Source organism: Podarcis muralis, chromosome 12, assembly GCF_964188315.1.
Source record: "Podarcis muralis chromosome 12, rPodMur119.hap1.1, whole genome shotgun sequence".
In the NCBI taxonomy this organism is placed as follows: domain Eukaryota; kingdom Metazoa; phylum Chordata; class Lepidosauria; order Squamata; family Lacertidae; genus Podarcis; species Podarcis muralis.
In genome coordinates this window covers 62050440-62073928 of record NC_135666.1, presented here as the reverse complement: position 1 = coordinate 62073928, position 23489 = coordinate 62050440, and the positions used below count along the sequence as shown (strand labels likewise).

The window sequence follows — 23489 nt, the reverse complement described above, 5'->3', positions numbered from 1 at the left end:
CTGCCCATACGGGCCAGTCTTGCCAGACTCTAGGGTTGTGCGCCCATCTCACTCAAGAGGCCAGGGGCCAGCGCTGTCCGGAGACACTTCCGGGTCACGTGGCCAGCGTGACATCGCTGCTCTGGTGAGCCAGAGCCGCACACGGAAACGCCGTTTACCTTCCCGCTGGTAAGCGGTCCCTATTTATCTACTTGCACCCGGGGGTGCTTTCGAACTGCTAGGTTGGCAGGCGCTGGGACCGAACGACGGGAGCGCACCCCGCCGCAGGGATTCGAACTGCCGACCTTTCGATCGGCAAGCCCTAGGCTCTGAGGCTTTTACCCACAGCGCCACCTGCGTCCCATGAGAAACTTTATAAGTACCTTAAATGTTTCATCAAATTCCTCATTAATTACTTAACCCCTGTGTTAAGTAAATTTTTGCTTGGCTACATCAAGTCATGGTTATAAGATACCTGAACAAAACCAATGGCTATTGAAGGTCTACAGTTCAAAATTCATGTGAGAATGAAACAATGGGTCACTTTACAAGTAAATTTGGATTGGTGGACCAGCATACCAAACCGGTTGGGAAGAACTGTTCTGAATCAAGTCTTTGAGCCAGTCATGCAACCCTCAGGCACATGGAAGGCAGCGGGACAAGTGACAGTGCATTCTTGTTCCTGCTCTCCATCTTCACATGGAGGATTTCAACACCCAAACAGGGCTTGCATTAACCCACTATATGAGCTGCTAAGCTATATTTGTAATCAGATAGCAGTCTATGTATTCTCCTCTTCTCTGCTTTTTGTCTTGTGATTTCTTTAACAAACAGCAAAACTACATTTTCAGGAATTCTTCATCTTCATCTTGAGCCCATGAGAGGGGCAGGGAACCAGAATGACAGCAGATTGATCAAATGCAAAAGCAGAGTTGAAGCTAAACTTACACTGTACTTCAAACTAATATAGGAATTACTGCTTCCTTTGGAGGAGTTATCCATTTGCTTCTCAGTTTTTGTTCATACAAACTAATGTCAATTCCTACCTTTATCTCATAAATACTATTTATAAATGTCAGTACCACAAGTCCACCACAAAACAGGTTTCATGGAAATGCATGAACAACAATGATAGTAGAACACTGTATTAAATCTCAAAGCTCAAGAAACTAATTAAAAGCATGATTAGACCAAAGACATCCCTTGTGGCTGGTTGGTGCCCTTTTCCAGTGCCAGGGAATCTCTCTCCTTGGTGGCTGGGACAGGTCAGTGGGCAGCCGGTCTGCATCCTTCCCCTGTCCTCTAAACATCCTGTAAAAAATGTTAAGTCTGGTGTGCATAAAATTGTGTGCATTGCGTATGAGACTTAGTGGAAGTTTGCATTTGCAGAATGTATTTTTTGCAGAGAATGCAGCAAGTGCAAGAATGTGCTTTTGCCACTAAAGCTACAACTGGAGGGTAGGGTCTCCCCCCCCCATGTCCCCCCCCCCCCATTCCTGGGATGTGGGTCTCTCTCAGAAGCTGCTGACGCAATGAGGAAGCAACTTGCTTCTCGGAATCTGTCTCTGAGACTAGAGAGAGATGATACCAACAAGTAAGAACGTAAAGAAAACTAAACTACATTGCTAGTTGTTTATGAGCAATGTGTTGATTTGTATCTACAACATTTTCAAAACAAGTTTAAAGACACTTTGCAGTAAAACTTTGTAACTCCTTTCTTGGTGCCGAAAGCTTGTTGATTCATACTCTGCACAAGGTCCAGATCAGGGAATTCTGCTCACATAACTCGAACATGTCCTTCCTCTTGGGCAGCTCCCCACTGGCAGGCAGCTCTGTGCCCTCCTCCTCCCCACCCTTCACCTGACAGTAACTGCCCGCCCAGCCCCAGCCAGCCAGATGGCAGGGCTCAGGAGAGCGATCTTGCACAGCAGAGATGGGGAACCTCCTCTTTTGGCTGCAAGGCTGTCTCAGCCAAGCCATGGCCACCTGCCCTGTCTGATGTCAAATGTGCAGCAGCAGGTAAAGCTAGGCATGGATGAAAGGGGCTTTGCAGGCACTGCCAGTCACCTGATCAGTTGCAACACTTCTGCCCCTGGGAGCTCTACCATGGGGACCTTACCTAAGGACTAGAATGGTGTCTTTCAAGAGATGGCATCCTCACCCTTTGGCACAGGTATGGTTGCAACTTGCTAGCCAGCAAATTGGTCCAGTTACGTTGTTTCAGGTAACCAGCCCTGGGGGTTGAAAAGCCAGTGAAATGCTGGCTCTATTGGCGACCTGTCGGATTCGGCCTTGGCTCCATCCATTACCTACCAAGGTCCATCCTGACTCTGCTCTGCCTGTTCCAGCCTCAACAGGGGCCTTGGATAGCAGTGCTATATTGGGGTGGGTTTGTTCAGAGGGGAACTTTCTACGGTTCTGCTGGGCCCGTTCCACTAAGAAACTAATGGAGAAAGAAAAAAGAAAGAGCACCAAAACAAACTCTCTGTCTCTTTTCCAAAGGGCAGGGAAAGCTCTTCAGCTCAAATGCAGCACAAATTCAAAACCCTGTGAACATATCCAGAAGGACGCATTTCTGGGCCCTGAAAACCTGGAAAACTAACTGCAGCCAAGTGTCATGAGAAGACAGCAAAGAAGGCTCCACATCAGGAGTTGGTGTTTCATGGTTGCAGGGAATTTCATGACGTTAAACATTCACTTGGTCACCACTGTTTACTTAGTCCTTTTCAAGTGATGAAGAGAACATGCATTTCTTTTAAAAAGGAAATGCAATTAAAGCAATTAAGAAAATAAGTATCACGTTTTAGGATGGTATCTTATTAGAATGGCTGCCTAACATCTGTGATTAAGAGGGTAATTAGAAACTCAATTACTGTGCTTTTAAAACAGTTAAAGTGTTGTTTGAAAACAGTGGATATCTATAGTGGACTGTTGTTTTTATTTTTGGTTGCTGGGAAATTGCTGTTCTCACTCACTCACTCACAAACGAGCACGATAAATCTACTTAAAAATACACAAATTATTACTATCCACTTACTATATTTTTCTGCTGTGCTACCGTAGTGGCATAAATTTAGGAGGGGTCACTGCACTGAAAGGGTCCCTCTGCACGCCACATCTTTTTCACAGGGTAAATTCATTAAATCCCCACTGCTTTTTAAGTTGTTATATCTAGGATTTAAGTTATATCCATTCCATCAGTTGCTTTTTAACATGTGAGCTCCTCCACTGACTTACAGAAGAGTCAATTTCCATTTTTTAAGCAAAGGGATTTTTCACGTAGACATGCATCATGCTGAGACCTAGTTTGTTGTTTATAACAATGGTCACTCATTGTGAGTTGTGGAAATATTTATGCTGCTGAGGAATAACTTGTGACCTGAAGCACAAGGCAGGAAGGGGGACCCATTTGCCAGCCTTTAAGTGGCATCCTTCTCAGAAAACCACTATTTATACGATGCATTCAGATGTAGGTAATCACATACCCTCCAAGTGTCCCTATTTCCCAGGAACAGTCCCAGAATTACAAAAGCCACTGATTTGACCCCAGAATGTCCCTATTTCTCCCTCCAGCGCCGCCATTGCCAAGCTCAGGAGGCGGATGAGCTGGGCCCTGTTCTGAGCAACGGCCATGGCAATGGCAGCTGCAAGGGGGCACCCCATGGCCTCTCCATGGCCTCTGCTGCAGGCCTCCCCCTTGGGCAGCTCATAGAGGTTGCTGGAGAGCAGGCGAGGAGGAGGAGGAGGAGGAGGAGGAGGAGGAGGAGGAGGGGAGGCTGCCACCACTGAAGCCCAGTCCTGGAGGGGCAGGCAGAGGGCCAGGCCACCCTGAGTGGGAGGAAAGGTGTTTTTTTTACAAAATACTTTGTGCATCCACATCTAATCTTGCCCCTTTCTAAAATTTATTTATTGAGGTGTGCTTTTCTTTTTGTAAACCTACCAAAGAATAAAATAAAACCAGGATTAAGGGGTTTTCTCAGGGCGGTGGAGGGCGTGTGTGTTCTGTCCCAGTGGTGCGGGGGGGGCAGCACTTGCCCTTCTTCGGACAGGAAGGGCTCCAAGGGGGACAGTAAAAAAAGGGGGGGTCAAGGAGGGTCAGCTTGAGAGGAGTGAGAAATGTCCCTATTTTCATCTGAGGAACGTTGTAGGGTATGGGATTTTGTGTTAGTTTCCCTGGTTATAATGCTGACACTTCTGCTGCTCTTTCTAATGTTCCTTTTATACTACATTCCCTGTTGCCTTATGGAACTGTGGCTTTTTGATTGATATTCACACCAGTGTGGGTGGTGCGACACAAAAGCAATGCCACCCAACACATGTGCACTTCCGTTCCCCCAAGATTCACCCATGAATTTGGCAGGAAATATCAGTGTGCTGGGATACCATGATTTTCCGGGTCAACAGGATTGCAAACAGATGTTTTCTGGAAGCAGTTAACACAGAAATGAGTGCTAAATTTACACTAGAGTCTGCTAGATTTCCAGGTGTCTTTTATGTCATACGAATGGCCACATAAAATGCAGAAGGTATCAGGTAAGGGAATGTTGGGGAAATGGAATAGTGTGCTGTCTGAATATAGCCTTGTAAGAGGGCCCCACGGTCTGCTTCTGGAGCATAAATTAGCTGGCCTTCTCCCCACCAAGCATATCAAGCTGGAGGGGGAGGCTGAGAAGCAGCCTGCTTGCTGATGGAGGTCTTGCGGCACCTGGAGACCAGCGGCAATGGCCAAGCTGTTTTGGTGGAGAAACCTCTGGTCACCCAAGTGATGGAGGGAGCTTTCAGTCACCACAGAGCTCATCAGAATTCTGTGTTGCTTACAAGCATTAAAGCCCCACAAAGGAAAGCGAGTTAATTACAGAGCAAGTCCAGCATGCTGACTTCATTGTGGATATTTAGAAATAATCACTGCTGGAATATTCAGTACTTAGATAATAATGCATCCGCTATTTAAATATTTTGTAAATTTTGATTGCAAAAATGGCCTCTCTCATCCTTCTCTCCCAAAGGAAATCACCCCAAAAGAACAGGGATTACATTCTCAGTGTGCTGTATTCCAGTTAATAACCAAATGGGAGATGAATAATCCTGTAATTGTAATGAGATAGATAACATCTCGGAATAATTTTCAGATTTCTTTGCACTACATACGATTTGCGAAGAGCTATAAGGCCTCTCAGAAATAAAGTGTCAAGATAGTATTTTTTAAGTATTTGTTAGCTTTCTATGCAGAATGCATGCATAAGCCCCTGACAAACTAAAACATACCTCTAATCCAGGCATGCCGAGTTCTGCCCCACATGGGGGGGGGGCGCTGGTGTGTGTATGTGACATCACATGGTGGGAGGAGGCCTGGTGGGGCCCACCGCAGTTGTGGGAGGGCCCGACGGAGCCTCTGCAGCTGCAGGAGGGCCTGACAGCACCCACCCAGCTACAGAATACGGAGAGGGCCCAGACCCCGCAGTGAAAATGGGGGGGGGGGGGGGGCTCGGCTCCATGGCCCCACGTAGATGGTGACCTGCTCTAATCAGTGCTTTTTTTTCTGCCGGAGCTTTCGGGAACCAAGTTCCATCACCTCTCAGGTGGGTGCCATTGCAGGCCAGCACTCTCCCACCTGCGTCTTGCCTTTACATACTTCTGGGATGCCCAAAATGAACATTTCAAGCAAAAACGGAAGCTGGACAGCATGTGCAAGTCTACACTTTTTATAAGATTGATGGCTCCACCTAGCTCCTAGCCACATTTGGTCAATCTACAGCGCTGGGCTGTTTCGTATTTCCTTTTCTTCCTTTTCCTCTATTCCTCTCCCACGTAGCGGTGGTGGGCTTTAAGCTTTCCAGGCAGGCCTCTCTCATTGCACACATGTGCGTTTGCGCAAGGGCCCTTTCGAGCTGTCATAGCCACCCGCCAGAATCAGAGAGAATGAGGGAGTGGGGGCGCATTTACCTGACCTGCACCAGAACCAGGGGTGACCCCCAAACCAGCCAGGGAGACAGCTTGCCGTAGCTTTTAGCACCTTCCGGGGCGATGAATGTGGCCGTTGTCAAACCAGCATCTGCTCAGGGCTGTCCCAAGTCGCCCAGCTGTAACAACTTCCGGCAGCTTCTTTTCTTTAATAAATGCACTGCCTCTAATTATTTTGTTTTATTGCTATAGCTAACTAATACTCAAGATGAAATGGTGAAATCTAATATGATTAAATGGGCACAGGACATTGGGCATGACATTGAACTTGCTGACTGGGAGCAGTTATGGACCACTGGTGTTAAATTTACGGCATGTAATGCCTTAAAAGAAAACATTATGAAAATGATCTACAGGTGGTACATGACTCCTGCTAAGTTAGCAAAGATCTATCATTTGCCCAACAACAAGTGCTGGAAGTGTAGTGAAACGGAGGGAACCTTCTATCACCTTTGGTGGACCTGCCCGAAGATTAAGGCTTTCTGGGAAATGATCTACAATGAAATAAAAAAAGTTCTGAAGAGAACGTTTGTTAAAAAACCAGAGGCCTTTCTCTTGGGTATGGTGGGCCAAATGGTGCCAAAGAAGGATAGGACATTTTTTATGTACGCCACTACAGCAGCAAGAATTCTTCTAGCAAAGTATTGGAAGACGCAAGATTTACCCACGTTGGAAGAATGGCAGACGAAGGTGATCGACTATATGGGATTAGCAGAGATGACTGGCAGAATTCGAGACCGGGGGAAAGAGGCGGTGGATGAAGACTGGAACAAATTTAAAGTTTATCTTAAAAACTGTTGTAATTTGGAAAATTAGGGGCTCAGAGTTATAAGAGATAAAGAACTACAGTTGTATTAATAATTAACTGAAGTTAAATACATGAAATATATTTAAGTTAAGATCAGAGGGTTGCTAAAAAATCTTGAAACAAGAATGCAGAAAAGGGGTGGTATGGGGAAGTCATGTTTTTGTTTGTTTATGCTTATGTTTTTGTTTTGTTTATTCTTTATTTATGGAAAACTAATAAAAATTTATTAAAAAAAAAAATATTGCTATAGCTAACTATTTCAAGTAATCATACTGACAACACAAGACATGTTTTCTCATTTGCCTTCTCTTTTAATAATAATTATAATATAATATAATATAATATAATATTACAATATAATGTAATATAATAATAATAATAATAATAATAATAATAATAATAATAATAATAATATTTTATGTATACCACGCCTTCCCCAGCCGAAGCCGGGCTCAGAGCGGCTAACAACAGTAAGTAAAAAGTAAAAATAAAAAGTAAAGGACCCCTGATAGTTAAGTCCAGTTGCGAATGACTCTGGGGTTGCTGCGCTCATCTTGCTTTACTGGCCAAGGGAGGCAGCGTTTGTCCGCAGACAGTTTTTCTGGGTCATGTGGCCAGCATGACTAAGCAGCTTCTGGCGAACCAGAGCAGCGCACGGAAACGCTGTTTACCTTCTCGCCGGAGCGGTACCTATTTATCTACTTGCACTTTGAAGTGCTTTCGAACTGCTAGGTTGGCAGGAGCAGGGACCAAGCAACGGGAGCTCACCCCGTCACGAGGATTTGAACCGCCGACCTTCTGATCAGCAAGCCCAAGAGGCTCAGTGGTTCAGACCACAGCTCCACCTGCGTCCCTCTCTTTTGATAGTTGTACACAATTCCTTCAATTTATCCTCTTCTAGGATGCCTAGATGAGTGGTTTTCCTCTCATGCCAAGTCTACTCCAGGGGATGTGGGGATCCTGGTAGTGTCTAGATAGCTTGGTAGACCGGACCAGGGAGGAGTCAGTGGCTGTCATGCATGTTGCAACCAGTGGCATGGAGAAATGCAGTTGCGTGGTCATTGAAACAAAACTGAGCTTGCCAGGTAGGGGGTTGAAAGGCAGCGCTTTCCAGGTAGCCTTCTTTGAAATGCTGACCGTTCATGAAAAGGGCAAAGCTAAAGCTAGAGTAATTGGTTTTTTTTCCAACTGTGTGTGCGCGCAAATTTTAGCTGTTTTTATATATGCAGTTCTATATATGTCCCCTTGAGGGACAGCCAAATTTAAATAACAATTTGGCACACAGCTGTGAGGCATTTGCAAGTTTTTTTTGCGGAGAAGGTCTTGTTGCTCCGCCATGACCTCCCTGCCAATTTGGATACAATAAAGGAACTGGAGGCCCCTCGACTGTCCTCGGGTCCAGTATTGGACCACTTCGACCGGATATCCCCAGCCGATGTGGACAGACTCCTCCGAGCTGGAAAGCCCACCACCTGTCCTCTCAACCCGTGCCCGTCTTGGCTGATTAGAGCGTGTCCAGACGAGGTGCAGGCCCTCCTGGGGGATATAATCAATTTGTCCCTTGGCACGGGGACATTCCCAGGGGAACTGAAGGAGGCAGTGGTGCGCCCGCTCTTAAAGAAAACATCATTAGATCCTTTAGATCTATCCAATTACCGCCCGGTTTTGAATCTTCCGCTCCTGGGTAAGGTGATTGAGAGAGCGGTTGCTGAACAGCTTGTAGGTTTCTAGATGAAACATCGGCTCTGGATCCATTCCAATCCGGCTTCCGCGCTGGTCATGGGACCGAGACGGCTCTGGTTGCCCTAACAGATGATCTTCGTAGACAGCTGGATCAAGGCGGGTCGGGGCTGATTCTTCTAGATCTGTCAGCAGCTTTCGACATGGTCGATCACGAACTCCTGGACCACCGCCTTGCCGACGTGGGGATCCAGGGTACAGTCCTTCAATGGCTGCGCTCGTTTCTCTCTGGTCGGGGACAGAGGGTGGCGCTTGGAGGGGAATTGTCATCGCGCCACTCCTTGGTGTGTGGAGTACCTCAGGGTGCGATACTCTCCCCGATGCTTTTCAACATCTTTATGCGCCCCCTCGCCCAGCTTGTCTGGAGTTTTGGGCTGGGTTGCCATCAGTATGCCGATGACACCCAACCCTATCTGTTGATGGGTGGCCATCCTGACTTGGCCCCAGACACACTGACCAGATGTTTGGAAGCTGTGGCTGGATGGTTACGTGGGAGGGGCTGGGACCTGTGGCTGGGACGGGACGATATGGGATTGGGGGGGCAACTCCCATCTCTTGCGGGGGCGCAATTAGTGCCAGCACCGTCCGTTAAGAGTTTGGGTGTAATCTTCGACACCTCCCTTTCCATGGAGGCGCAGATTGCAGCTATAACAAAGGCGGCATTTTCCATCTCCGCCAAGATAAGCAGTTGGCTCCTTACCTCTCTCGCCCTGACCTAGCCACTGTGATCCACGCGACGGTCACCTCCAGACTGGATTATTGTAACTCGCTCTACGTGGGGCTGCCCTTGAGACTGACCCAGAAACTCCAGCGGGTGCAGAATGCTGCAGCGAGACTCCTTACGGGGTCTTCGCTGCGAGATCATATCCATCCGGTGCTATACCAGCTGCACTGGCTCCCGGTGGAGTACAGGATCAGGTTTACGGTGCTGGTTTTAACCTTTAAAGCCCTATACGGCCTAGGACCCTCGTACCTACGGGACCGCCTCTCCTGGTATGCCCCACAGAGAAACCTACGGTCTTCAAATAAAAACATCTTGAAGGTCCCAGGCCACAGAGAAATTAGGCTGGCCTCAACTAGAGCCAGGGCTTTTTCGGCTGTGGCTCCGATCTGGTGGAACGCTCTGTCACAAGAGACCAGGGCCCTGCAGGACTTGACATCTTTCCGCAGGGCCTGCAAGACAGAGCTGTTCCACCAGGCCTTTGGCCAGGGCACAGCCTGACTCCCTCCCTCGGCAATCTTCGCGGAGCTCTGGCCCAATGGTTGCCAGTGGCTTGATTTGAATTAATTTTATAATGAATGATTTTAGAGTGTTGTTTGTGCTGTACTTTTGTACTGTTTTATTGTTGTTAGCCGCCCTGAGCCCGGCTTCGGCTGGGGAGGGCGGGATATAAATAAAATTTATTATTATTATTATTATTATTATTATTATTATTATTATTATTATTACTGTGTTTTACATTGCACCGGGATGCCTCATAGGAAGTGATTAATAAGTTAATTAGATACTACTACTTCTAATAATGTTAATTTAGTACTGGGGATGTACTATTGGCCCCTTGACCAAAATGCTGAAGATGAGATGGAGATACATAACGAAATTATGGAAAATAAAGAGGCTCCCAAAGTAGGAAATATTGCAGTAATGAGAACCTTCAAGTACACTCATGTAGACAGGGCAAACACACTTCCAGTCACAGCAAAGAGGTAAAATTTCTAGATACCGTAAATTACAGGGTCCGAGAACAGGGACTGATGGAACTGAACAGAGGGAAGGTGATGTTCGTCTTAAACTTAAGAGGTGCAAGTGTTGTTGAACCAAATGGGAACAGTGATCACAGTGCTATCAGAAAATCCGACATGTGAATTTCAAAATAGAAGACCTCTAAAAAAGGAGGGGATTGGTAAACAAAAACACAAAAAAAGCTGAAATGGCAAATCAAGTGAGTCAACTCTTGATTGCTTGGGGATTATTTGAAGCCATAATAACAAAAGCTAAGCTAGAATGTACACCACAGATCAGGAAGGCCAAGAGGATGCCAGCATGGTTAACTAGCAGAGGCAAAGAAGTGATCAGAAGCGAGGAGGCTTCCTTCAGAAAACGAAAGTCTTGCCGAAATGTGGATACTAAAAGAGGACACAAACTTTGGCAAAACAAATGCAAACAATCAGATGCAAAAAAACTCGGGAAGCCCATTGACATAAGACTTAAGACCAACAATTTTAAATTCTTTAAATAGGTTAGAAGCAGGAAACTGGCAAAGGAGGCAGACCCTTCAATGTGTGAAAGGAGGATAAGGAGATGGCAGAGAAGCTGGATGAATTCTTAGTATCTGTCTTCACAGCAGAAGAGGTAGGAAAGATCCCTGTGCCTGAACTCACTTTCTTCGGAAAGGAGCCTGAGGAATGGAGGCCACAAGTTACAGGACACAACGTTCTAGATCAAGGGTCGCCAACCTTTTCCAGCTGTGGGCCTGTCCACCGTCCCTCAGATCATGTAGTGGGCCAGACTATATTTTGAAAAAAAATATATGAACGAATTCCTATGCCCCACAAATAACCCAGAGATGCATTTTAAATAAAAGGACACATTCTACTCATGTAAAAACACGCTGATTCCCGAACCGTACGTGGGCCGGATTGAGAAGGCAATTGGGCCGCATCCGGCCCCCGGGCCTTAGGTTGCCTACCCCTGTTCTAGACCTTAGTGACAAATAAAAAACAAATCAATCCAGATGTCATCCAGCCAAGAGTTGAAGAATTTAAATAGTTCATTCTAATAACTTGCAAAAAGCTGGAATTTGACTGTTTTATTATTGTAATGGCTTCTCAATTCATCCCAATAATGTAAGTCTTTCCTTGATATATTCAAGACCCCAATTCAAAGGGCAATTGTGAATAATGATTCAGACCTCGCTGCCACCTGAATATATTCAAGCTGCACAAAAGATACTTGTTAGTTTTCTTGTTAGATATTCACCCAGACTACGTCCTTCCCAACATTATGTATGTAACCCAGGGCTACACTTTTACCAACACAGGTAACCTTTTAGTGGTGACTAATTCTGTCATCTCTATACCACACGGAGCCATGCTAATGAACCTTCTCTGAAATCATGCATTCCCTTCTTGCTTCAAACAAACTCCTACAGCCCATTATATTTCTGAGTGCTAACTGCAACAGCTTTTCTTTGTGGGGGTGGGTGGGGAATTCATCCAAGAATCTGTGAAGCAACCCCCCCCCCATGTACATTCAAGCTGATCTACCCCTGACTGGCTGTAGCAGCTATAGGTTTAGCCAGTCAATACAGCCGCCTGGAGAGTCCCTGCCCCTCGTCTTCCTCAGCAGTAAAGGTAAAGGTACCCCTGACCGTTAGGTCCAGTCACGAACAACTCTGGGGTTGCGGTGCTCATCTCACTCTAAAGGCCGAGGGAGCCGGGGTTTGTCCGCAGACAGCTTCCGGGTCATGTGGCCAGCATGACTAAGCCGCTTCTGGCAAACCAGAGCAGTGCACGGAAATGCCATTTACCTTCCCACTGAAGTGGTACCTATTTATCTACTTGCACTTTGACATGCTTTCGAACTGCTAGGTGGGACCAAGCAACAGGAGCTCACCCCGTTGCGGGGATTCGAACCGCCGACCTTCTGATCGGCAAGCCTTCTTTAGGCAACAGGGAAGAGGAACAAAGGAAGTTAAACTATAGCAGTTTTGAGCATCCATAGTTGCTGTAACCAGAGAGTGACTTTGATATACACAGGATCTTCTTCACAGATTCCTTTACAAACTACCACAAGAAGATGTTTAGGTTTCTTAACCCTTAAATATATTGTACTTTCAAAGCACCACCTTCAAAGTTCTTGAGCAACATTTCCTCCCCTTCAATGTTTTGCTTGTGTACTTATGATGTCAAAATCTGAGAAATGGTATTGTGTCAAACTGGTCCTTATTTACAGTGTACTGGAATGATAAATTTCAAGATGTTGGCCCATATGCATTGCTCTCTTCAGTAGGTTGATGATACAGTTCCTTGAAAGGAAACATATTTATGGTTGCTACAACTTAGTTGAATCTTAAGGGGAGACCTTCCATCGGAGTTGTGGAGAATGTTCTTTTAAGAGCATCATTTTACACACGGAGCAGTTGGGTAATTGTTCTGCAGCAGGAGGCCCAGCTGAGTTGGACCCAACTCCATGGGAAATGGAGGTGCACCCAGGATTTCTTCTGGCCCCAGTGACATCTGGGATAACTGACTCCATGTTGTGATGTCACCTTTCTGTACTCACGAGTAATGGCATTTAGAAAGCACCCAACTTGATTTCAATGCACAGGGTAAGGGCTGCAGGAAATGAGGGAAGGGGGGATTCAACACAGCTGCTGCCCAGTTTTTGGCAGCAGCGGGGCTTCCCACCTGAGACAGGGCTCTCAGTCCAGACAGGCTGAAGGTCCTCATTATTTTGTAATTGGCAAGAAGAAAGAACCATTTCAGGCTCCAAGCTATGTAAAGGTTTCAAAAGATGCTATTTATAATAGTGGCTTTTAAAAAGAGTGATTTGAAGAGTGGGCTACAAATTGAGCCATAAACATGATGTTGATGCATCCGCTGGGGGCGGAAGGAGGCCTCTGTGATTGGCGTTAACTGAAATGTTCCAGTAAGACAAAGAAAAAGGAGAACTAAATAACTATCTTTAAAACATTTTTATCCTTCATTCGTGACAAATAATTATTGGCAATTGGATGTGCCAAGATTCGTAAACACATTAAACGCAATAGCACACAAGAAAGGTAATTAACAGATTGGGGCTGGGGAGCCCCCCCCCTTCATTATGTAGATCACTCTGCTATAAAGTAACAGGGAGAAACAGATACTTCACTTTTGGACTGCTTGTAAACACTGGCATATGTCTCATAGAATTATTTTCATTTCAATTAGGCTGCTGTTTTAGTATCTTTTCCAGGAGGCAAGATGACCTTGTTAGAAAATGAAATGCTGCCTCGTTCATTTGTCGAAGACTTTATGGTCTGTTTATGAGGGTTTATGATTTAAGAACTGTTTTATGTTAGCAGCGTTAATATCCTTGGAAATCGGAAAATTGCCACAGGATTTTCTCACTGGGGATTTGAAATCTTGCATGCTTACTTAATGTTTGAGAGTGGTGAATGAAAGAAGATGGGTTTTGCCTTGACATGATGGAAGATTTCTTCTTAAATATCCCAAAAACAGGGTGTAAATGAGCCACTAAACAGGTGACAGATTGAATTATCAATTCAAAGGCAGCTGAATCCTACAGGATATTTGTGACTTTATATGCCATTCCTACTGTAATAGCATTTGGTCACTTAATACACATGACACAACCCTTAAAACAGTGTGAAATGTGAGGCTAATTTAAATCCATATTGCAGAAATCGAACAGTGCCATTCTAGAGATGTCTACTTAGAAGTAATCCCTATTGACGTCACCTGGACATGTACAGGATTGTGCTGTTAGAGTTGTTAAGAATATTTCCAATTAAAGTTAGAATTTTGGGAGGTGTTTGTTCAATAAAGCTATAGGCCTAGTCAAGTTAGACTGCAAGAGTGTTGAGTGGGAAATGAATGGTTGTGAAAGGCAATGCTGTGAGAAAGCAGCTGAAGAGCATGGTGTGCCAGAAAGCCACAATTGTTGCTTGTACTTGTAAATAGTTTTGAAGTTTTAAAATACCTGTTAAGGTATAAAAAACCCTCATTTATTTGCTATTCAGCCTTTGGATAAAACAAAGAAAAGAAAGAAGGAATTTTATGGAAACATCTAATTGTTGGGGTAAATGTGCAATTTCCATTTAAATAACAAGCCAACCTGGTGATTTTTTTACTCCTTATTTATCTCTCTCCCTTCTCTTTCCACACACTTCCCTGCAAGAAAACCATTTGAGATGTTAGAAATCATCTAGCTTGTCCAAAAAACCTGAGTGACAGCAGAGCAGACTTCAAATGCAATGCATTCAAGAAACCTCACAAATATGCAATAAATATAGAATAAGTTATGGTTTCTGGCTGAATGGATATGGAAGGATAATCCCTAGTTAAACACTGTATTTCATTTCAGACCTTCAGATATGATTTCATGGTTTATGAAGGTTGCAGCACCTTAATATCAAATTATAGCTTTGAAGTTGTATTGAGAGTAGAAAAGAGGGGGGAAACTCCTGTGCATAAATGACAAAGGGAAGGGCTTTTTGAGAAACAGACAGACAGACAGACAGACAGACAGACAGACAGACAGAGACAGAGAGAGAGCTCAGACTAATCGAATCACACTGTGTGACTGTAAAACTATATGCAACACATATTACAATAGAGCACACACACACACATTTCTGATATATACCAAATGTATAATCACATTTTTGCTGCAATTCTAAACATGCTTTACTAGGAAGCAAGCTCTCTGAGCCCTGTGGGACTTTCTTCAAAGTAAAGATTCAACCCACATCCCAGAAATGGATCCATAACACTCTGGATGAAGTAGAAGGGAAGGCAACTGTTGTCCCATCCTCTTCCTAGCATGGCCACCCACCCTTCCACTCCGCACAATGACACACAGGTCTCAATGTGTGCAGCCGAGCAGCTGATGGGAGGGGTGGCAAATGAGATGAACCAAGAGGGAGGAACTGCAGAAGAACCACACCTGCTGTCTCTTCGACTTCCGCTTGTGGTTTAAAGACCATGTTGATTGTCCTGGCTGCAAGGTGGAATGCTTGGTCACATTATATCCCCCCCCCCCCCGACAGCAAGTCATATAAACCACAGAAAACACAACAAGCTGCAGTTAATAAAAAAGGCACATGAGCTCATTTCTATCAAGATTAGCCATGGTTTATCATGTGTATTATCACTATATAGTACATCAAGTCTGATCTAGAAACTAAAGAACTAGCTCAGACATTGCTGTAATAAACTGCATTGTCATAACACAAGCGTTTGCAGCTGGGTCAAACAAAAGATAAATGAATCAAACTCTTCATTTACTCTTCTGAAATTAAGTAGAAGGAGCCTGGGATTTTTAATAAACATTTTGCATGATAAGTATGATTAAGCATGCTGTTGCTGAATGCCAAATTGGCTAGGAGTAAGACCTCCCTGATCAGATCAGATCATGGCTGAGGAGGCTGGTCTGGTCTGCATCACTGAGACCTGGGTGGGTGAGCAGGGTGGAGTTGGTCTCCCCTGGCTGTGCCCACCTGGGTACTTGGTGCAGCCTCAGGGCAGACTCGGGGGGCAGGGAGGGGAGTTGCTGTGGTCTGTAGAGATTCTCTATCTCCAGGCTCTCTGTCCAGTTGGTGGAGAGAACTAGAGTCTGTGTTCTGACAGAGCTGATCTCAGAGGCAGTGCTCATGACTGCCAGACCCCTGGTTCTGGAGCACTTCAAAATCCATGGCAAGGTGACTGGCTCTGGGGTGGCTCAGAACTTCATGGGTGCCATGATGACCATGGGGCTGTCCCAACATGTCACCAGCACATGGCAGGCCACACTCTGGACCTTGGTGATCTGTAAGTGGGGGACATTGATATCACTCCCTTGTCGTGGTCAGATCACTTCCTGTTGAGATTTAGGCTTTCAGCACCTTTCCCCTCCGCAGAGGTGGGGGACCTGTGAGGATGGTCTGCCCTTGGAGGCTGATGGATCTAATGGCTTCCCAAATGGTTCTGCAGGATTTTTTGGCTGATGTGACTGGTGCTGCTCTTGATGCCCTGGCTGACCTCTGGAACATTTGAATGGCTCAGGCCATTGAAATGATTGTCCCTGAGTGCCCTCTCCCACTTTGTGGAGCCCATTTGGCTCCCTAGCATACTCCCTAGTTTAAAGACCGTCTCAAGGCAAATCTAAAAAAATGTAGTATAAACACTGACAACTGGGGAACACTGGCCTGCGAGTGCTCCAGTTGGAGAACAGTCTTTACTAAAGGTGTCCTGGGCTTTGAAGACACTTGAATTCAGGACGCAAGGGAGAAACGTGCTAAGAGGAAGGCACGCTTGGCAAATCCACACCGTGATCAACTCCCGCCCAGAACCCAATGTCCCCACTGTGGAAGAACGTGTGGATCCAGAATAGGCCTCCACAGTCACTTACGGACTCATTGTTAAAACCGTATTTATGGAAGACAATCTTACTCAGCTATGAGGGATCGCCAAAGAAGAAGAAGATACTCCCTAGTATACCAGAGCTTAGGGCAAGGAAACAAGCTGGGAGATGTCTTGAACACAAGTGGAGGAAAGATCCAACTGATTGCAACTGAACAGGGCCAAGGGCCCTGATAACCGGAACACGGGAAGTCATCCAAAAACATTGTATTTCGAACTGATTAATTGGCTTTTTTGATTGTATTATGATGTGGTATGATTTGGTATTGTATTAATGAAAAAGTTATAAAAATTTTATTTTTTAAAAAAGACAATCCAAATAAGACTGAGGCACTGTGAGCAGGTGGTTCCCTCGTCCAGATGGCCGGGAGGTTGCCTGCTCTGATAGGGTCACACCCCCTCTGAAGGAGTGGGTCCGCAGCTTGGGGGTCCTCCTGGATCCTTTGCTGTCACTCGAGGCTCAGGTGGCCTCAGTGGCCTGGAGTGTCTTCCATCAGCTTTGGCCCAGTTGCAACCTTATCTGGACAGGGAGAGCCTAACTTCTGTTTTCTATGTTCTGGTAACCTCTAGGTTTGGTTACTACAATGTGTTATATGTATGGCTGTCTCTGAAGATGGTTCTGAAACTTCAGTTGGTGTAGAATTTGGTGGCCAGTTTGTTCACCAGGGCAAAAGGGTCTGAGCATCTTACACTGATCCTGGTCTGACTTCACTGGCTACCAATTAGTTTCCGGGCCCAGTTCAAAGTGTTGGTTTTGACCTACAGGCAGCTCCCCACTTGCACAGGGGTTGTGCTTGGGGTCATTGTGTGTGTGCTGACAGGGCATGCGAAAGCCCACTCTGCCCCATTCCTCCCCCGCCCCTTTCCACCCCCTTCTGGGGCTAAAAATCCCTTGGATCCCTTCCAGTCGGGATTCAGCCCTCATCATGGGACTGAAACTGCCTTGGTCGCACTGGTTGATGATCTCCGGCGAGCTAGGGACAAAGGTGAGAGCTGTTTCCTAGTTCTGCTGGATCTCTCAGCGGCGTTTGATACCATCGACCATAACATCCTTCTGGACCGTCTTCAGGGGCTGGGAGCTGGAGGCACTGTTATACAGTGGTTCCGCTCCTTCCTCCTGGGCCGGGTTCAGAAAGTGGTGGTGGGGGATGAGTGTTCAGACCCCTGGGCCCTCACTTGTGGGGTGCCTCAGGGTTCGGTCCTCTCCCCCATGCTCTTCAACATCTACATGAAGCCGCTGGGAGAGATCATCAGGGGATTTGGGCTGGGTGTTCATCAGTATGCGGATGATACCCAGCTCTACCTCTCTTTTAAATCAGAACCAGTGAAGGCAGTGAAGGTCCTGTGTGAGTGCCTGGAGGCGGTTGGAGGTTGGATGGCGGCTAACAGATTGAGGTTGAATCCTGACAAGACAGAAGTACTGTTTTTGGGGGACAGGACGCGGGCAGGTGTGGAGGATTCCCTGGTCCTGAATGGGGTAACTGTGCCCCTGAAGGACCAGGTGCGCAGCCTGGGAGTCATTCTGGACTCACAGCTGTCCATGGAGGCACAGGTCAAATCTGTGTCCAGGGCAGCTGTTTACCAGCTCCATCTGGTACGTAGGCTGAGACCCTATCTGCCTGCAGACTGTCTCACCAGAGTGGTACATGCTCTGGTTATCTCCCGCTTGGACTACTGCAATGCACTCTACGTGGGGCTTCCTTTGAAGGTGACTCAGAAACTACAACTAATCCAGAATGCGGCAGCTAGACTGGTGACTGGGGGCGGCCGCCGAGACCATATAACACCGGTCTTGAAGGACCTACATTGGCTCCCAGTACGTTTCCGAGCACAATTCAAAGTGTTGGTGCTGACCTTTAAAGCCCTAAACGGCCTCGGTCCAGTATACCTGAAGGAGCGTCTCCACCCCCATCATTCTGCCCGGATGCTGAGGTCCAGCACCGAGGGCCTTCTGGCGGTTCCCTCATTGCGAGAAGCAAAGCTACAGGGAACCAGGCAGAGGGCCTTCTCGGTAGTGGCGCCCGCCCTGTGGAACGCCCTTCCAGCAGATGTCAAAGCGATAAACAACTACCTGACATTCAGAAGACATCTTAAGGCAGCCCTGTTCAGGGAAGTTTTTAACGTGTGATATTTTACTGTATTTGTGGTTTTTATGGAAGCCGCCCAGAGTGGCTGGGGAGGCCCAGCCAGATGGGCGGGGTATAAATAATAAAATATTATTATTTTTATTTTTATTATTATAAAAATGGCATGCGCACCAGCGGTCACATGTGCCTTGAATGCGTGCAGGATGGGAGTTGCCTGTAGGAAGCCTTAAGCAGCTCAGGCCCACAATACCTCAAGGACCACCTCTCCCCATATAAACCAACCCACACTGTTGCGTTCATATTCTGAGGCCCTTCTTTGTGTGTCTCCTCCAAGAGAGGTCCGGAGGGTGGCAACACGGGAACAGGCTTTTCTGCAGTGGCTCCCTGTTTGTGGAATGCTCTCCCCAGGGAGGCTTGTTTGGCACCTTCGTTACATATCCATAGGTGCCAGGCAAAAACATTCCTCTTTAACCAGGCCTTTGGCTGATTAATATTATATGGCCTTTAAAATGCATTTGTGGGAGGTGGATTATTGTTTTGTTCTGTTTTTCTTTTGAATATTTCTTTTGTGTTTCTCTCCTGTATTTTGTCTTGTGAACTGTCCCAAATCTTTGGATAAAGGTTGGTATATCAATTCAATAAATAATAACAATAATAAATAATAATTCACTTATTTGCAGGAAGAAAACAGCATTCCAAATACAATGACTAGCATAGCAGCAATGTAACTGTGATAAGGTGTTATTTTTACAGTATCAATTCCAAATTTAACTTAATTAAGGAGCAAAATAAATGGGAGCAGCAACATTTGTTTAAGCATATGCTTACCCCATTCACATATAAAGCAGAGTGAGCGAATCTGGCAAAAGAGTGGAGACAATTACACCCGTTGGCATATCCCCACATGCAAAAGGGTCTCCATGGAGCACTTGCTCTCATCACAGGTTAAGGGCCAAAAAGGTCAAAAACCATGCAAAAGTTTGACAACATCCTTCTGAGAAGCAAAATTGAGGAACGATGACGTTCCAGCAATGCAAGCCTACAAGGTGCATGCAGTGACTGGTTGGGACAAGGTAGAAGTGAACTCTGCTCACCATAGCGTGGGCTATGCCCACTGAACTGAACTGAAAGTGGCCAGAAAGTGACAGCACCTATCTGGAAAGCCTTGCTACTTTTTCCTTTGAAAACTGTGGGAGCAGATGAACTGCAGGCCCATTCCACAATCATTCACAGCTACCACCACCACCACCACCAATTGGTTTTACAAAACATTTTTGTCATGAGCATTATATGGTCAAACTTAAGATGAGAAATGCAAGCAAGGAAAAATGAAAGGGAAGAGGCAAAGTTGTCCTATACCAGGGACATGAGAGAGAAATCCAAACCAAGGAAAGAATGGGAAGGGAAAGTCAAAGGGGGGCAGAGAGAGAGAAGCTTTCTAAAAGAAGAAAAAGAGGAAGACAGATAAACGTCCAAAGACTTCAAAGTCCAAAGACCAACGTCGAACAGACTTCATCTTTGAGTGCAACAACAAACAAAGGACAAAAGTGAGAAATGGCACTAGAAACAGGTTTAGCAAGTCACTGTTTGATGCAAGCTGAAGTCCTCTGACAGTTGTTCTTTTGGGTGTTCCCCTCTGCAGTTTGCTGAATAACTGGCTCACGCCCCCACGAGCTCCTTGTCAGGCTTGCTGCCTTGCTGTCCGGTGAATACATTGTCAGATAAGCAGTGCAATATTGAAATGGAATAGAACCAAGTGTCTGTGACTAAAAGGGATTCCTGAAATTAGCAGGATGGGAAGAATAGTTCTTACCAAATGATACATTTCAAACTAAATATGAAAGAGCATAATTTTATGTTCATTTCAAAGGTTTGTGCTGTGTAATGATGCATTGAATTGTTTCATAACAAAAATAACTTTTAAAGTTTAATGTTCAATATGCCATACAGCCATCTTTGCAACAAAATGTTCAAGAAGGCAGCAAATGAAGTAGGGCTTCATTTCCAAAGCCTGTAAAAACACTACTGTAGATTCAGCAGAGCATTGAGGGTCACTTTACATCTGAATGCAAACTGTTCGAGTGTCATATATGCAGAGTGAAAAAGACTCAAAGGGGAAATAAGTGAGAGAGACAAAATGAAAATACTAGGGACAAAATCTGTCCCATGTTCACAAGTGAAGGCAAAAACAGGGCAGCCAGATCAATGCACGCACCTTGCTGCCCTGCCACGCATATAAACTGGAATGAGAACCAGTGCCCTCACATAAGTCCTTGTTACATTTTTCAATATAGACCCTGGTTCTCATTATATAAATGACTTGATGAGGTGAGGGATGTATGATTGAAATTAGAACCAGTACTTTGCTACATGCACAATCTATTGCAGTTGTGTAAATGAGCACAGAAAAGTTCCTAGTCTGTCACCTCCTCTGCAGCCAACAAGGAAACTCAAGAGACTCCCTCTCAGCAGGCCAGTAAAAAAAGTTTGCCTTTTACCAAGCGGACTGGTAGGGGATGACTGGGTATTTGCCATCCCATCCTCGAACACACCCATTTCCATGCTAGTTGGGAAAGGATTTCTCTCTCTTCTACAACTAACATGGAAACCAAGAGGATGCAGGATGGAGTGACCAACCCCTCTTCTCCCCCTGCACTCCCTCCCCTGCATGGAAGTCCAGGTTGCTTATGGCTACTAGAGCAGTTGCCCAATACAAAGCTGGTCTATGCATTTGAGCTCTGTCAACTAAACCTCCACCTCCAGCTTTCATGCCAATAGAGAAAACCTTGAAAGTATGGATGCCTTGTGTGCAGCAAGAGTCCTCACACACATAGTACACTTGACAGACCCAATCCCTCTTTGAAAAATCACTCCCACTCCCAACGAAACCATTCTGAATGTCTCCTAGGTAAAGAGAAACAATCACTTATTTGCATATTGATTACACAGTCATGGAAATGAAAGGAGCTCTCATGCTCAAGATAAAACATTTCCTTCAATATTATCTCAAATGAAAAATGCACGCTAGTTTCAATGATTTTAAGCACACACAAAGAGGACTTGCTTACATGGGCAGCTACTTTATCTCAAACAGGTTGAAATAATTAGGAAAACTTAAATGCCTGGTTGTATTAGTATTTCTTGCTTCGAGAAATAAACTTGATGAAATCACTGCAAGCCACCCATTGAAGCTCAATCCAGATGCACTGTTTGGAAGCAAAATACCTGCAGATGGCAGGTAATGAGGTTGATTTAAGACAAGGTGGTCAGCCTCCTCTGGATGGTGGGGGGTTCACAGGTTCACAGTCTGGGGCTACTTTCTGACCACTTTTGTTACTTGGTAGGCAGGTAGCAATGATGGCAAGGACTGCCTTCTCTCCTGCTATGCTGGATGTATAGCTTAACACAGCGACTGAAAATGTGTGAGCAATGTAAGTGCCGGGACTCAATTTGTACTTGGGATCAAAGCAGAAAATTCCCGGATAGTTTAGAGAGCTCAATACATTAACAAAAATTGAGAAGAACACACTGCAAGACTGCTGACATTTTTCCTTTTGCTAGTGACAGATGCAGAAACTGAGGGCAGCAGGAAGGCTCTTTAGTGGTCATTTGGCACAGGGACTGTCTTGTTCTGGGTTTTTGGGTGCCTGGATTTAGCAAGTGCCATAATTTAATCAATGCTTTGAGAACTGAAGTTAGACACTTAGTAGCTGGGCTCAGTTTCCCATGTCCAGGTAAGCCTGATAATGGCCAAATTGTTAAGCAAACAAAGGGGGCAGGGAGATGGATGATTAACAAAGCAGAGATTCTGTGCCAGTTGGAAAATGGGTGAAACTCCTCCCTGAGCTGAGAGTTAGCTAGAAGAACAAAGGCCAGCAGTGGAGTGCAATGTTAGAAGTTCAGTGAGTGGGAGAGCAGGGCCACAGGCAGGATGGTGTGTAACAGTCTTATCTACTGGTCCAAAATACTGTGGGTGCTGGTCAGAAGGAATTGCCCCATCATCCCCTCTAATATTAGATTTTGTGAGCAAGCAGCTCTCTGTTTGGAAGCAAGGTTGCCAAACAAGAAAGGGTTTCTGCTTAGTGGCAGGGGTCTTCTCAAGTATGCAGCCTGGAGGTTAAAAGGAAAAATATTTTAAATTTAAAACAAACAGAATCCCAACAGCCAACAAGTGGCCTGCAGGACCTAGTATGTGATGTTGAGAGGATTTGAGCCACGTAATACTGAGGATGTCCATGGTGGAAGTTGTAAGGAGGAAACCCAGGAAGGGATTGATCCCTTGAGTCACCTACCGCTGACCTTGGACCTTCCCACCTGGCGCTTTACCCCTCTCCAAGAACTTCCAAATAGGAACAAAATTCTCAGGTTGGGGTTGGCAGCCAGACCCAAACCTGACCCAGACCCAAAATTATAGCACACTGGGGGAAGATTTTAGGGTGGTGGGAAAGATAATGTCCCTTTCCTCCTCCACAACCACCCCTTGAGCCCCAAGCTCCTGTTCTAGGCTGGCAGAAGACCTGAACAGAAATTCTTCTGTTAGCAATACATTTGTTTTGCTGCTGTTCTCAGTTTCTTTCCAGACCAAAGTGCTAGGTTTCTCTCTTTAAAGCACACCATGCGCTGGCTCTAGGTTTTCTGAAGGGGTGCTTTCCACTTGATGCTCCTCTGGGTGTCCAGAGGTTGTCTCAGAAACACCTGCTTAGGATTTTTGATAAAAATAATAATGAAGGAACCCAGATTTTGCACACTCTGGCCTATCTTTGAACCTCTCCAGAATGATGCATCAAGCA

General features: G+C 45.6%; 1 protein-coding gene across 2 annotated transcripts in view; it reads right to left on the bottom strand.

Moving 5' to 3' along the window:
* The window catches only part of CNTNAP2 (contactin associated protein 2), a 950652-nt gene that overhangs the window by 112453 nt on the left and 814710 nt on the right, over positions 1-23489 (bottom strand). The window lies entirely within an intron of this gene.